The sequence below is a fragment of the Dioscorea cayenensis genome, chromosome 9 (genome assembly GCF_009730915.1).
Source record: "Dioscorea cayenensis subsp. rotundata cultivar TDr96_F1 chromosome 9, TDr96_F1_v2_PseudoChromosome.rev07_lg8_w22 25.fasta, whole genome shotgun sequence".
In the NCBI taxonomy this organism is placed as follows: Eukaryota; Viridiplantae; Streptophyta; class Magnoliopsida; order Dioscoreales; family Dioscoreaceae; genus Dioscorea; species Dioscorea cayenensis.
In genome coordinates, this window is record NC_052479.1 from 20,082,232 (window position 1) to 20,098,721 (window position 16,490).

Sequence of the window (16,490 nt, forward strand, 5' to 3'; positions counted from 1 at the left end):
ATGGCATGCAAATATCTGTAGGTAGGTCGGGAAAGGCATGTGGCCTTGGACACCCCCGGCTCGTACTGACCTTGACCACATAGCACTCTGTAAGCTCTCTGCGGGGTCAAGGTTCCAGGATAATCAGTAGGCAACTGTGCATACTCCTCTGTAGCTGTGAATGTCTCCTCGTATAGGCCAAGCAGTATGGTTGCGTCCAAATACTCTGAACTGAATGGTACCCAAACTATCGAAGCTCGCATACGCTCTATCAAACTCGAACGAAGAGAGCACCTCCAGTGTAAACTCTCGGATAGCTGGCTCTCTAATAGTCAGCAACTGCCACTAACCCTCTTCTGAAACTAGATCCTCGATCTCATCGGCGAACTCATCACCCTGCTGAAGCTCCCGCAGTATAGTAGCGTCCAAAAATCGAGTCTGTCTGAAACGGAGTCTCGACAATCGCTCATAACGGACCTAATGTTCGGGAATCGCAAATCGCATGCCACCGGGCTTAGAGGATGACTCACGTGGCCTCTTATCAGCTTGCTTCTTTGACCTAGGTGCTATGATCTGCAAAATATAAACAAAATTGGTCAAACAAATTGATAAAACAATACTGCAGAAATCCACACGGTCATGTGGGATTTCCGCACGCCCATGTGGATTCACAGGGCGTGAGAACCGCACGACCAGGCATCAACAATCCGAAAATACAACTCAAGAATATCTCTAACTTCGTTCTAAACATAATTCATTGTTCCAATTAAAGAAATGAAGCATTATTAACCAGATTAATCGATAGAAATCATGAATTGACGAAGAAGATGATAAAAACGGATTTACCGACGAAGAAAAGTGAGAAAATGAAGAGCCGGCAGGAAAGCTTTGCTAAAATCCCACCAAACTGGCACAATGGACTCAGAGAGTATTGTGAGAGTGTTTTCAAGTGAAAAGGAGTCGTGAAGAGGGAGAGAAATCATCCTCTTTTAAACAGAACTCGCGACTTTTGACATTCTGTGCATCCACACGGGCGTGTGGAAATTACCCACGCCCGTGTGCCTCACTTCAAAAGCTCCACAGGGGCGTACGTACGCCCCTGTGCGCTCTCAGGAAAAACTCTCACTGACTTAGAACGATCTCCCACGGGCGTGCGGGAAATATCCACGCCCGTGCTCTAGACCCACAGGGGCAAAAGCACGCCCTTGTGGCTTCCCTGAACAACTGAGAAAAATATCAAGTCTTACGCACGCCCGTGCGGAAATTCCCCACGGGCGTGGACATTCACATGCCCAACTCACAGCGGCAGCCGCACGCCCCTGTGTTTTCTCGGGATGGAGGGAGCAACCTGCAGAGTTTTGCACGGGCGTGCGGAAATTACCCATGCAAGTGTGTGGTTCACAAGGTCACCCACAGGGGCGAGTCCACGCCCCTGTGTGTTCTCGGGAAAATCTGCCCAACTCTGCAGGAATTCACACACCCGTACGGAAATTGCCCACGGGCGTGCGCCAGTCGCATGGTCATCAACAGGGGCAGCCACACGCCCCTGTGCCCTCTCTGGATGAGTTCGCAGTATACATCCACGGGCATGCGGAAATTGCCCACGCCAGTGTGTTTTCTTTGGATTACTTAGGAAAAAATTGCAGGCTCTGCAGAAATATTCTGAACATGTTTACACACTCAGAGCCTACCCTATTATGCAAAATTTACCAGATAAAAACACAAAATAGAACTCAAATGACAAAATGTCACCAATTCTTCATAAAACACACGATGAATTTGAAAAACCCACAATAAAATTGCAGCACAAAAATCTAAACATTAAAACACCAACACTTAACAGTTTAATCATGTAAACAACTAAACTGAAAGATACGAAAATAGTAAACACTTGGGTTGCCTCCCAAGAAGCGCTTGTTTAATGTTACTAAGCTTGATGTATCTTTCTTACCTCACGGGGGTTCATGAATGAAGGTTGCCCTCTTACCCATTGCTTGGAAGTATGATGAGCAAAGTCTCTTGAGGATAGAGGGTGTACTCTCGGGCTTCGGACCACCTAGCAATGGTTCATCCAACTTCCTTGGCTCATGTACGTCTCCAACAATCTTGGAGCGTTTTCGGTGGTGTCTCCAAGCCCTCTTCATTTTCTGGAACACCTTCTTCAAGATCCTCGGGGTAAATGTTACTTCTTCAATCGAACCAAGCATCATTACTTCTTCATTGCTCTCCTCTTGGTCGAACAATCCTTCATACGGATCCGGGTTGAACATTTCCTGCATATATTCATCAACAATTTCATCAGTAGTGTCTAGAAAGTATAGAGTATCATCAAAATCGAGAGAATGCCGCATGGCTTCAACAAGGCGGTATGTGAGCTTATCATCTCCAACTCTCAAAGTAAGCTCCCCGCCGTCCATGTCAATCAATGCTTTGGAAGTCCGCAAGAACGGTCTCCCAAGTATCAAAGGTACATCTGCATCCTCATCGACATCTAGCACTACAAAGTCAACCGAAAAAATGTACTTGTCCACCTTGACAAGCACGTCTTCAATGATGCCTCTCGGATGTCGCACCGTTCGGTCCGCCAATTGTAAAGTCATCCGAGTAGGCCTAGGCTCACCCAAGCCTAGCTTTTGCAAGAAAATATATGGCATGACGTTGATACTTGCCCCTGAATCCGCCAATGCCATTTCCTCACATAAGTTGCCGATGTTACATGGAATAATGAAGCTTCCTCTGTCTTTCTTCTTGTTCGACATGTTCTTTTGCAACACCGCCGAGCATGAAGCATCAAGCACCACTGAAGCACTCTCCTCCAATTTCCTCTTGTTGGTCAATAGGTCTTTCAGCAACTTCGCATACTTAGGCATTTGAGCCAATGCCTCAACAAAAAGAATGTTGATGTGGAGTTGCTTGAACAAACTCAGGAACTTCGCATACTTAGGCATTTGAGCCAATGCCTCAACAAAAGGAATGTTGATGTGGAGTTGCTTGAACAAACTCAGGAACTTCTTATACTGTTCATCCCCTTGGTCATTCTTCAATCTAGAAGGATAAGGGATTCTTGGCTTTAAAGGTGGGGTTGCCACCTCTTTCTTTTTGTTTGCTCCCTCCTCAACCTCTACAACCTCGGGTGCGTGTTCTTTTGGCTTCTCACTCAGAAACCTCCCTTCAACCTCACGACCACTTCTCAAAGTGATCGCCTTCACATGTTCTCTAGGGTTGGTTTCTGTGTTGCTTGGTAAACTTCCATATGGCCTTTCGGAGAGAGACTTCACAATTTGCCTCATTTGATTTTCAAGATTGTGCAAGGAGGCGTTGTGATTGCGAAGTGTAGCCTCGATTTATTCAAACCTTGTATTTGCCGATTGAACAAATCTAGCCAAGTGCTTCTTCAAATCTGTCATTCGGGTTTCCAAGCCTGAAATTCTATTTTCCACTTGAGGGGCTTGTTGTTGTTGTTGGAAACCTGATGGCCCCATGGTCTTCTGTGGTCCTTGATTACTCTATGAAAAGTTGGGATGATTCTTCCAACCTGAATTGTAGGGGTTGCTGTATGGATTCCCTTGAGGTCTCATTCCATTACCTACAAAGTCAACGTTCTCAATTGAAGAAACATCACCAATGATGATTGGACAATCGGAGGGAGCATGTCCTCCACCACAACCGGTGCAATTGGTCACGGTCGCAACTCTATTCGAAGCTATAAGATCTAGCTTCTTACTCAAACTCTCCACTTGGGCCGCCAATGAAGTTACCGCATCAATTTCATGGAGACCGGCCACCTTTTTCTTCTCCCTAGCGTTCCAGTGGTAGCTATTTAACCCTGTTTCCTCAATCAATTGACGAGCCTCATCGGGGGTCTTGCTGCCTAAGGTACCTCCTGCCGCCGCATCCAAGAGTTGCCTTGTACTCGGGTTCAAACCATTGTAGAAGGTTTGAACAATCATCCACTCCGGGAATCCGTGTTGCGGACACTTGCGCAGGAGTTCCTTGAACCTTTCCCATGTCTCAAATAGAGACTCCAATTCCAACTGCACAAAGGATGAGATCTCATTTCTAAGCTTTGCTGATTTTCCGGGAGGGAAATAATGGGCTAGAAAAGCTTCTACTATCTCCTCCCATGTAGTGATTGATGCTCTAGGTAATGAGTGTAGCCACTGCTTTGCTTTCCCCTTTAAGGAAAATGGGAAAGCTCTCAACTTGATGGCATCATCCGTCACACCATTTATCTTCAGCATGTCGCACACCTCGAGGAAGCTCTCTATGTGACTGTTTGGATCCTCATCGGCCAAACCGTTGAATTATGCGGACTGCTGCAGCATATGGATAAATGCCGGCTTTAGCTCGAAGTTTTGAGCTGTAATTGGGGGACACACAATACTCGATTGTGTCCCCAACACTGAAGGTTTGGCATAATCGGATAATGTTCGTTGTTGCTCATTTTGTTCTGCAATGTTTTCAGATCCTTCTACTTCCAAATCAGCTGGATTATGCTGTTCTTGCACAGGTTCTTTCCCTTTTCTTCTAAGTGTACGTTCAAGCTCAGGGTCTCCTTCAATCAATATTGATGGATTCCCTCGGGTCATAACCTAGAGCTGCACCAAAAATAAAGAAAAAGAAAATTAGAATGATGATAGAATAAGAAGATATGAATTAGAATGTGTGGTGAAATAGCTAAGAAAACAAAGTGCAAAATATCTCTAAACGCCTAGCTCCCCGGCAACGGCGCCAAAAACTTGACAAGGTCCGCTTGCGTATATCCCGCAAATGCACTGGTTTGTCGAAGTAATAATCCCGGGTGAGCAGGGCCGAATCCACAGGGAGTAGGGAGTAAAGACACTTAATTTGATTCTTAGCTATGTGGAGTATCAACAATGATAAGTATGATAATGATTCAATTCTCAACAATTAAAAGCAACAAGTAAGAGAGAAAAAGTAAGGAGGAGGCAAGTCAATCGATAAAGATGGGGTACTCGGATGATGCTTCACATAGGAAAATTCATTTCAAGTGTAAGAACTCTCTATTATGCTTCCTAATCAATGCAATGGTGAGTCGTGGAGATCCTTACATACATGGTCCCAAATCTAAGGTCAACTATGCCTAACTCTATTCATGTCCCGGAGGAGAGATTAAATAACCTCTCAACCTCGCACTCGAATAAAGTTGCAATGTGCTCTAGGGATTCCAAGTGATAAATCGCTTCCTAATTATAGACCTAACCCTTTGGTCCAGGCGGAAGATCCCTAGCCACAATTAAGCCCTAGATACTAAGATCCCCTCAACGCTTCACTCCATTGCACGCGCAACTAGGCCCCAGCGGAGGCTCATCCCTTAGACCATTCACTCTATTATGGCCGCAAAGAACTCAAGGAACAGAGGTAGAATCTATCACGTCAGAGGGGAAAGGGGACGCTCCTGTACCTCTCGACTCACCCTCTCAACCCTCTCCAACCTAGTTTTGTCTAACGCTTGTGGTGTGTCACTCACTCACAAGGTTACCAACAAGAACTCTCAACCCTAGTGTCACTCTAGGGGAAACATTCATACAATCAAGCATTCAAGGTTGGAACTCACAATAAACATCAATTTATTGAAAGCATAATAAAGAAGTTCAAAGAAACGAATACATGCTAGGGTTCACAATCACCCAAGTACCCACTAGGGGTTTAGCTTTCCACGGAGTTAAGTACAATCAAAGAAATTGAATGTAAAACCAATGAATCCATAAAGAAACCCCCTCGATGGTCGTGATCGATGGTCTTATGGAGAGTCCTCTACTCGTCGTCCAAGGATTCCCTAGTCAGGTATAGGATACGCCTCGACGGAAGCTCCCCTAGCAACCTTCTTCCTCAGGAATGACGATGTCGGAGCCGTAGAACCTCTCCAAAACCTTGGCCAATACCCCTCAAAACCCTAGTCGAAGCCCTCTCTCAAGTTGGGGAAAAGATGGAGAAAAGAATACCAAAATCGGGGCTGAATCGGCTTTAAATAGGCCTGGAATCGGGCAACTCCACGGGCGTGGACGCTACATGCGCCCGTGCGGAATTTCCACACAGGCATGGATAATTTCCACACGCCCGTGTGGATTCTCTACTTCTCTGATTTCTCGGCCGGGCTGTGAGCAGTCTTTGCTACTGATGATTGCTATATTGTTTCCACGGTTGTGCGCTACTGACTTCGACTCGAATAACTTCCCAATTCCATACTTTCATCGGGAGTAGCATAAGCGGGCACATGTTCACGTCGTGAATCACTTGCTTCTTTAATGATATATATGTTGGTGGAGCTCCCTGTTCTTATATGCATAAGACGGAATGCTCGAGTCCGACTGCCTTTGTGCCCTCCAAATGGATGTGCTCACTTTCGAATCGCGAGGAGGTTGGCACACACTCTAGCATCTCACACCTGTCCCTATGTCTTCGCGTTTGAACCTTAGCAATATCTCCTCCAAAAATAGTCTGCATTATGATCCACATTGGCCTATTTACTTCATACTCGACCTCACGGACCTACCGCGTAAAAAGTAACATAAAAACACACATATTAATGTAAAAACCTGAGAAAAGTAATGCTCAACATAAGGAATGAACGCTTCGCATTTATATCGCACAAGCACTTATCAGTACACACAGGAAGAATGCAACATTCCCTCCTTCAGTAGCATGTTTAAAAATTTTTCCTTATATGCAGAACTTCTATACATCATGTGTGCAGGTTGCTAAGAAGAAGGTTTTTCATCTTTATGAGCCACCATGAGGTAAGTACAGGTACATCAAGCTAAGTGACGTTAAACAAGCGCTTCTTAGGAGATAACCCAAGCTTTTAGTTTGTTTATAGTCTTAGAATTTTAATTCTGCAGAAATATTTCATGAGTGAGTGTGTTAATTAATTTTTGTTGATCACTTATTTTCTTGTGGAATTTTTTTCGGTGATTCAAATTATTGTACACGTGTATGACATGATTTAGGGTGAATTTAATGTTTATAGTTGAAAATTTTGTATTAATTTGGAGTTTCGGGCCTTGTATTGACTGTCTACAAAAATTTTGCAATCTACATGGCCGTGTGAAATTTCCACGCGGTTGTGCACAGTACCCATGCGGGGGTGTGGAATTTCCACAATCCCATGTGCCTATATGAAGATGAAGGGGTACTATTCATCATCATTCTTCTTCAAAGAACCTCTTCATGTCCCAACCCTTCAAACCGATAAAACCTAATTTTTCTTCAACTCCTTAGAGGTTTAGACGTGATTTACAAGAGTTTTTATCGAGTTTTCTTCTCCAATTTGTTCCAGTAAGCTTTCACTCATTTCCATCCCTTCGATATATTCATTGCCATTTTCATGGAGTTTTCATGAGATTTTTTTTTGTTATTTCTCATAGGAGATCATGCTAGATACTTGTCAATGTGTGAGAATGAAGTTGTATGAGGCGTTGGGGCCTGACTTTGGTGGATTTGGTCAAAGTTGGGTGCCCACGCGGCCGTGTAGCTTGGCCACACAGGCTAGTGGCTCGCCTTGGCTGAGCGCCAGCCCAGCCACACGCGCGCAGCTTGCCAGGCTATGCGCCCAGGCAAGGCATGCATCTCCGCGCGTGCCTCGGCCATGCGCCCATGTGGCTGAGGGCGCGCAAGCTCGCCAGCCGCACCTGCGTGCTGGCCAAATGGTAACTTGGCCCCCCCTGACCGAGAGCCCATGCACCCATGCAAGGCGTGCTTGCCCACGCGCCTGCGTGGGATGGGACAGTGGCCCAGTGGCCTTGTTTCTCCCCTGCTTCATGCCAAACTAATGTTTTTAAGTATTTTCATCACAGACATGGCACCACGGACCAAGAGATTGGCTCAGAAACGTCCTCACCACTAGTAGCTGAATTTCCTGACACCGTTTATCATCAAAGGTTTGAGCGTCTCTAGCACCTTAAGATTGGATGGTCACGCTTCATCGACTGGGATACACTAGAGGAGGTCAGAGTCTTTGTTAGTATGGGAGGTTGGTACTGATTGTTCTCCATTCAGCAGCCCGTCCGGTGGGATATTACCTTGGAGATTCTGGCCTCATTTTCCTATGACCGTGACGCCGCCGGCACTAACTTTGATACGGAGGACACCATTCATTTTTGAGCCTTCGTTCAACCGCATGGGATGTTTCTGACCTAGTTCTCAATATATCTCGGATTATATGATCAGGATTATGTTGATACTATCGAGTACACAGAGCTCTTCACTGATTACCTTTATGATCTCACTTCGAGCAAGGTTTTCCATGATTTATGTGGTGGCCGCCATTATGTCCAAGGGTAGTCGAAGGCCTTTTTTCTTACACGACCGGAACACAGGTATATTCATGCTATTCTTAGCCGGTTAGTGATAGGTTGTGGAGATGGTACAGGCTCACTTCGTAGGATAGATCTTTTGTATCTCCACTCCATGGTTTATGTGGTGCATGTCCATTTGGGATATGTGGTCGCTGACTATTTTCACCACCAGAGCAAGTATTTGTCACTAGGAGTAGTGTTTGCAAGACCCTACATTACTCGTCTCATGTTTAAGATGAGTCTGATACGCTCGGTCAAAGGTGAGAAGAGGATTAGAAGCTTAGTACTGTTGGGATTGGTTGCCCTTCATTCGATGAGCATTGTTAGACGTACAGGCTCAAAGGGATATGCGTTAGTGGAGTCATCATCTAAGGACATAGAGGAGCCTGCTGAGGATACTGATGAGTGATCCGCAAGTGCACCGAGTCGTCAAGTAATACCCCTCGTGCGAGCACGAGAGGGTCGTATTCCATGGGCCCAAGAATCTACTGTTACTTCCTCTTTGCGTATTGTCTAGCCGAATGATTCGAAGGGTTTCTCTAATCTATTACTTGAAATAAAAGAACTACAAATGGAGTCTATGATAAGGTAGGGGTATAAAAATCGGGGAAAGAAATGGTCACGGATGCGGATTCCCTAGGGGCTACTAAAGTGCAAAGGATGCTAAGAATGTCATGCAATTGAAGGTTTGGACCTAGAGATTTCCTAAATTAGATCAACCCGATGGTCACGGCAATTAACCCCTAATCCGGTATAAGTATTGACACAAAAATTTCTTCCGATCAAATCCTCATACGATTGCATTAACAAGTGGGAAATCCCTAATTAGGGGTCGGAACACAACTTGGTCTAGCCCTAATGGTGGAGGGAGTCAGAATACCCGATGGTCACGGCGTATTCGTACATGAATCCCTTCCAAACTTTGTGTGTCTAGTACAAGGGCGATGGTCACGCTACCATGTACAACCTAGCAGGTTGGTTTTACTGAGTTCTCATGTAAGCAACACATCAAATGCACCAAGAATGAATCACAAATACACAACAATTGCAATAGACAAAATTAAATCATCCAAATACACAAGTTCACCCCAAGGTTCACCGGCATCCGGTGACCTTGGGAGTCTACTACATCCATGCGAACAAATACAAGCAACAAGTCCATGAGAAAACAACTACAAATGGCATAAGAAAAACTCCCTCAAACAATAGAAGTAGGAAGACAAGCCAAGCTAGGTGGAAATGCTTCCACGGACGCCCTGCGATGAGGGGCGGCTTCCCTCAGTCGATCTACAAACTCCCAAAGAAGAGATCGATGAAGATCTAGCCAAAACCGAGCTTCTCCCTTTGATTTCCCTTCTCCAAAACGTGTGATCTTGCCTCCTAAAGACTGGTGAAAAATCGGCTCCAAGAACTCTCCCAAAAAAACTCCTCCCTTGCCCTAGAAAAAAATCGGGTTTCATTTATATCCCGTCGGGTCCATGCGGGCATCTATGCGGGCGCATAGAGCCCGTGAAGCTCCTGACCAAATGCCCGGAAAAACATGCCGTGCTACGATTGCTCGGCTACATTTTTTTCGCTCATGATTTTTTCGCTACGATGCAGAGTATTAAGAATTTCCAGCAAAACCTCACGGGCACCCATGCGGGCGCATGGAGCCCGTGAAACTCCTGACCAAATGCCCGCGGCAAGAACAATGACACGCTACATTGCCGCTCATGATTGCCACTACGGTCTTTGGGACCCCAAAAAAATGCCATTTTTCGATTGTCGAATTCATCCGATTTACATTTTTTTGAGCATCGTTCGACTCATTTAAGACCTGCAACACCAAAATAACCAATTTAGACATAAAATGGGCATCAATTCATTAACATATTCACAAATGTTACGAGATTAATACATATAAAATACATACATTTAGGCGTTTATCAAACATCCCCACACCTAAGCGATTGCTTGTCCCCAGCAAACACACATGAAAGAATAAGGGCGGAATGATAAACGACTAAAGCGTATGACCTCAAAGCTCAAATAGTGAAGAACCCCACGAGCACGAGATGAAATGAATTCAAGGAAATGAGTTGTACAATAACTAACTTTCGGTAGAGATAGTCATGATTCCTCTAGAGTGCTTTCCTCCTGAGTGTGTGTATGCTTCATCCCTCGCTCTCCCTATTCACACCACATTCAATGACTACCGGTGTTAAAAATGTTAAAGACACCCTCAATAGTAGGTCAAGAGTCCTTCGGTCCACATTCAACACTTTAGTAACTAAGTGAATGCCTGATTGAGTCCAGGAGAACAAATACTTCTTTCTTTATTTATTTATTTATTTATTTTTCGAGTCCGCCTAACGTAGACTGCACAAAATATCTTATAATCTTTCAGAAGGATGCACATGCTAATTAGGCACAAGAGCCACCCAACTTACTTGATTACAATCTACATAGACGCATTCATGCTAAATTAGCAGAGGAATACTGACATAGACTCATTTTTTTTCATTTTTCAAAATTTTTTTTTTTTTAGATAACAATTATATACATGTCTCCTGAGCACTTTCATGCAAAACTTCACTTAGGGATAAAAACAAAAATGAACAAAAAGAACCAAAAAGCTCTTAAAAAGACCATTGAGGGATGAATTTACCACTCTAACACTTTAAATCAAAGTAGTGGGTTAGGGCTGGGGCAAACAAGGTAGAAGTACTATGTCAAAGGCGTGAAGAAAAACACTAGAAAGAAAAACATGACTTCCTTATAGCACAAATAACACTACAACTCATTACTATCATTCATTCAAGCCAGGAGGTTCTTAACAATAAATCATAGCTATCACCGGTGAAGTAAGCATGCAAATAGCCCATCCCATCCCCACACCTAGAAATGTACATTGCCCTCAATGTACACTAATCAGCAGAACATGGTGTAGAATTCATAATAATTAAATAAAGCATGAAAGGGAAGGGAAAAGAGACTGCCCCATTTGGTTGATGAAGAGTGTTCAGTGAAAGCACAGTCATTGGGCAACAACGCTAGCAAAGGGGAAAGGAGGAGAGGCAACAATCCGTGAGAAGTCCTGTAAAAATAAATAAATAAGGCGATCACGACACTGAAGAGAATCAAGGGGAAGGAAAACATGCATAATAGTCAAACATGAAAGTAATACAAGCTTAGCCGGGAAAGAACCCAAGCTAACAAAAGAAGTTCAACTAACAAGCAACAAAATAACACAAAGTACAAAAAAAATAAACTCAAGTCCAGAAAAAGTCGTGCTCCTAAGAGGGGTGGTGCTCGTCAGCAGTGCGGTGGTGCTAAGGATGTGGTAGTCCACGAGGGTGGTGCCGGGAGGATGAAGAAGACACCGCATGCGAAAGAAAGGACTTCGCGCATATCCCTTGCCAAGTGTCTCAGTGTCTCGGTAGTCTCTTGATGTCCTTGGCGAAGGGAACGAATCTCGCCTTGAATCTCACGAGGCGAAGCTCAAGCTGAGGGTGGCTTGTCTTCGGCTCGAGAATCGGGGCTGTGGTGGAGAAGTGGTGATGCGCTCCCACAGCAGGTGAGTGTCGAATAATGGTATATGTGTCACCGCGTTTCTCAACCATCCCCATGGAAAACATAGTAGCCATCCCCAAGGGTGAAAATCCACCAACAATGTGTAAGTCCCGGGTGTGCTCAATCAAACCCATACCTCGAATCATACGTGTGATAAATAGCCAAGCAAAAAAATAGATCCAAAGGTGTGTATAAGTACCACGATGGACAAACAACTCGGCAAAGAGGTGACCAAGGTGGATCGGGTAGTGCTCAATGATGCTATATAGCATGAGTAAGTCGAGGCGAGTGATTACCCAGTCTTTGTCACCCGGCCACCAATACCTCGACTCAGCGAGTGCATGAACATAACGATGTGCGAGGATTGTGAAGGCGGGATGCTTTCCTTGACTCATTCATGTGCCGACCCGGAGATAATGTTCGAGAACCGTGTGTGTGTCATGGTGGCTGGGAAAGTCGGTCGGAAGAGCGTTGACATGCTAGTGTGTTCACGAATCCCTCATCATACAAGCCCAAGAAACATCCCAATTGTTCGTCAGTAATGGCGTGCATTATTCCAAAGGCTTGGAAGGTTATCCCGGATGGTCTCGCTAATTCAATCGTACTGAGGACCTCCAAGGTGAGCTCACGGTAGGCCGGATCACTAATTGAGAAAATTCTGTCCCAACCATCATGATTGATTAACTCCGCCACGGTCTCGGCCAAACCTAGAACTTCGAGGTCATTGTGGTCAATTGTACGGATGATACCAAAGGGCTTGGACTGTAAGAGATTATAGCGTGCCCTATGTTGTGGTAAGGCAAAGGATGGCACTCCACTTGATGCCGCATCGTGCCGTGGCCGCTTTGTTAGAACTCGCTTGATCGGCATACCTATACCACAAAAACAAGTGATCAAACCAATATTTTTATGAATACATTCATAGGAGATAACTATATCATCATGGAATTAATGAAAAATTGAAAGCACAACAATTTCTATGTGAAGAATGAAAATTTCAGCCATTGCTACAGTAACCCGCGAAAAATTTTTTTGCAAGAGTTTCTCCTAGACATCTAGCTTCCCAAAATTTACAAAATGAAGGAAAAACTCAAAGAAACAAGCATACACCACATCACAACAACCAAATATGTCATTCAAGCTTCAAAGATAAAGTGAGAACACAATTAAACCAAGTTTGTAGCAAAACCTAGAATTAGGGCTTGGAGGCTTGGGGTGATGAGATCTAGCGAAACGGTTGATAAAACTCCGATTAAAACCCAAGAGTGAGTTTGCAAGATGGAGGAGAGGTGATTAGAGAAGAAAAACTAAAAAAAAATGGTGAAGAAATGAGGTAGAGTGAGGGAGAGATGAGAGGAAAACAAGAGGAGAAGAAGGAGGAGAGAGTGGAGAGAAAGGGGGACAAAGCCCCTTTAATGGCCGACCCAGCCCATGCGGGTCCCATGCGGGCGCATGGTGCCCGCATGGGGCTGGAAAAAAACTTACTGAAAGGCTCACGGGTGCCATGCGGGCGCATGGCGCCCGTGAGCCTCAGCCCAGCGCGACCGGTGAGGCCGAGAGCCTCACGGGCACCCATCTTGGGCGCATGGCGCCCGTGAGGGCCCAGACCAGCGCCACGGGGTCCCCGCGAGAGGTCCCTTGCGGCCGCAAGGATGGCCACAAGGGCCCGTATGGACCTGGAAAATTGAAAAATTGGCATGGTTCCTCTCGTAAACTCAATAAAATACGAATTACAACCTCATGGACGCCGAAATAACAATGAAACACAACTAAACAATACTAATTCAAGGCCAAAGCTACACAAGCAAGCCTAAGCATGAGTTGAGCATAACAACAAAAATATGAGAACCTCACGAGCATATGCATTCAACCACAACAAAGAGACTAAGCAACTAAAAGAAATACGAAAATTTAAGGACGACGAATTTAAAGACTTGGCTTGCCTCCCAAGAAGCGCTTGTTTAACGTCATTAGCTCGACGTACCTTTTTCTTACCTCAAGGTGGATCAAATGGTGGGGACTTACCTCCAAGCCCAAGAGAAGTGCTCCAAGATGGGAAACTCATCGAGAAGCATGAAAAGACACAGAATTTACCCTTTCCCTCGAAGAATAGTCGATCGATCTCCCGTGGTGGTGATAGTGTGCAATTCATCCCCAATTTCTGTTTCTTGTCCCACTTACACCAAATTTTCCTTGTGGTTGATTTCTTCTTATTACTCGGCTACGGAAATGTTCCTACATAGCCTACATGGTTTACATGTGTGGGAAGTGGGTTGTTCTCCTTGCACTCATCGCTATCCATTCCTTCCAAGAATTCATCCAAGGGGTTAATTGCCAAGACCTCCTGCACACAATCAGTAATAATCATATCAGTTTCATCGATGAAAGTAGAGGGGATCGTCATGGTCCAAGGTGTGTTTCATGGCCACGGGAAGAGTGAGAATGACTTCCTCATCCCCCACTCTCAATGTCATTTTTCCCCCTTTTACATCAATGAGGGCACCGGCGATGTTAAGAAATGGTCGCCCGAGGATCAATGGGACTTCAACATCATCATCCACATCAAGAATAACGAAATCCACAGGGATAATGAGCTTGTCTACTCTAACTAGCACATCCTCAACAACACCATGGGCCTTCTTGATAGAGCGATCCGCAAGTTGTATCGTCATCCTTGTGGGCCTCATGTCTTCTAATCCCAATTTTAAAAGTAGCTTGTAAGGCATTACATTGATGCTAGCCCCAGAGTCTGCTAAGGCTTTTTCTTGCATGCCTTCCCCAATCACCCATGGAATAATGAAACTCCGGGATCGAGTCAATTTCTCGGGGAGCTTCCTCCGAATCATTAGGAAGCGAGTTCCGTGGTAGTGCAAGCTGTTTCTAATTCCTCCAATTTTTCTCTTATTAGTCGTAGGGTCTTTCATAAACTTTGCATACTTGGGCATCCGAGTTAACAGCTTCAACAAGAGGGATATTTATGTGCAACTGCTTGAATACATTGAGGAATTTCTTGAATTGAGCCTCGTCCTTATCTTGCCTCAACCTAGCCGGATAGGGGATCACCGGCTTGTACTTGGGTATCCTTGGTGTTGGTAGTTGAATGGTTCCTTCATCTTGTTTTTCCTTTACCCTTTCAAGTTCACTCTCGGATGGCTTAGGGTCTTCCCGATGCGGCTACCCCATTATGTTTAGTGCTTGAGCCCTCCTCGGCTCGTGCTTCAACCCTGCTTCCCGCTCCACGAGGTGGCGGCTTTCAAATGCCCCTTGGATTATTTTCAGTGTTACTAGGTAAGCTACCCGACGGTCGCTCCGAGTTTGCCCTAGCAAGTTGCCCACCTGGTTTTCCAATGATTGAATGGAGGCTTGAACATTCCTCAAAACAGTGTTTACTTCAGCGAATTGGTTGTTGATGTTCATAAATTTTGCCTTGGTATTGATCATAAACCTTGCTAACACATCTTCAATGGTGAACTTCTTCTCGAGGCTCTTTGAAGAGGTTGAGGTGGAAGTCCCACTGTGGGCTGCAGGGGGCGATGTTCTTTCGTTGTTGACCCCAAGAAAAAAATTTGGGTGATTCCTCCACCCTGGATTATATGTGTTTCCATAAGGATTCCCCGGGCCTCGGGGAGCTCCCCAACATAATCAAGCTGTCTCAAGCTGGGGCATCTGAGGGCTATTAAAATTGGGCACTGAGCAGTAGCATGCCCAGCCCCACAAGTCTCGCAAGACAAAAGCGCACGGGATTTGAGCTCGTACCCAACACAAAGCTGATCGAATCTCTTTGTTGGGGCCTCAACCTTGGCGGCTAGCGTAGTGTTGTCATTTATCTCATAAATTCCAGCTGCCTTAGGGGGTTTTTGCCTAGTAGACCAATGACACTTATTACTTGCCATGTTTTTCAATCAAGATTTCGAGCATCCTCGGGGGTTTTACTACTCAATGACCCCTACTGCGGCAGTCGATGAGTCTGTCGGTTGCATAATTCGAGGCCATTGCAAAAGCATCCGGATCCTCATCCACGAGGAAAAAGCCATGATGGGGACACTTGCGTAGGGAGATCCTTGAATCTCTCATGTGCCTCAAAGAGTGTCTCGAGTCCCCTTGTCGGAATGCGAAATCTCTTGTCTCAATCTAAGCGGCTTTTGCTTGGTGGGAAATACCTAGCAAGAAATTTGTCCACCATTTCCTTCCATGTGGTGATCGATCCCGGAGCCAATGAAGTGAGCCATCTATATGCTGCTCCCCTTAGACTAAAAGGGAATAATCTCAATCTTATCGCATCATCGGATCATTTGAGTTAATCTTGAAGGTGGAACAAATTTGGAGGAAGCGAGACAAATGAGCATGCGGGTCTTCATCGACCAACCCATCAAATTGTATGGAATTTTTGGACCATCCCAATTGTGCTTGCTTTGATTTCAAAGTTATTAGCGAGCACGGTGGGAGCATGCACTGCTGAATTCCTCACCCGATGGCCGAGGACTTTCATAATCAGACAAGGTATGCCTTGGTTCTGCCATGACTGAAGGTTCACTAATCTCAACTCGTGTTTCTTGATGTTCTGAACTCTCAGCCACCTCTCTCAGTCTTTGATGCAAGGTTCTCTCGATTTCGTTGACAGGTTCTACAAGATTTGCT

At 45.0% G+C, this 16,490-nt stretch overlaps 2 non-coding genes across 2 annotated transcripts; both read left to right on the forward strand.

Annotated features, from left to right (window-relative positions):
- Window positions 1-3,939: 3,939 nt before the first annotated feature.
- LOC120269878 lies at window positions 3,940-4,046 on the forward strand. The gene has a single exon (XR_005539507.1). It is a non-coding gene; the product is annotated as a small nucleolar RNA R71 (small nucleolar RNA).
- An 11,833-nt stretch (window positions 4,047-15,879) lies between these two features.
- On the forward strand, window positions 15,880-15,985 carry LOC120269825. The gene has a single exon (XR_005539458.1). It is a non-coding gene; the product is annotated as a small nucleolar RNA R71 (small nucleolar RNA).
- The last annotated feature ends 505 nt before the right edge of the window (window positions 15,986-16,490 follow it).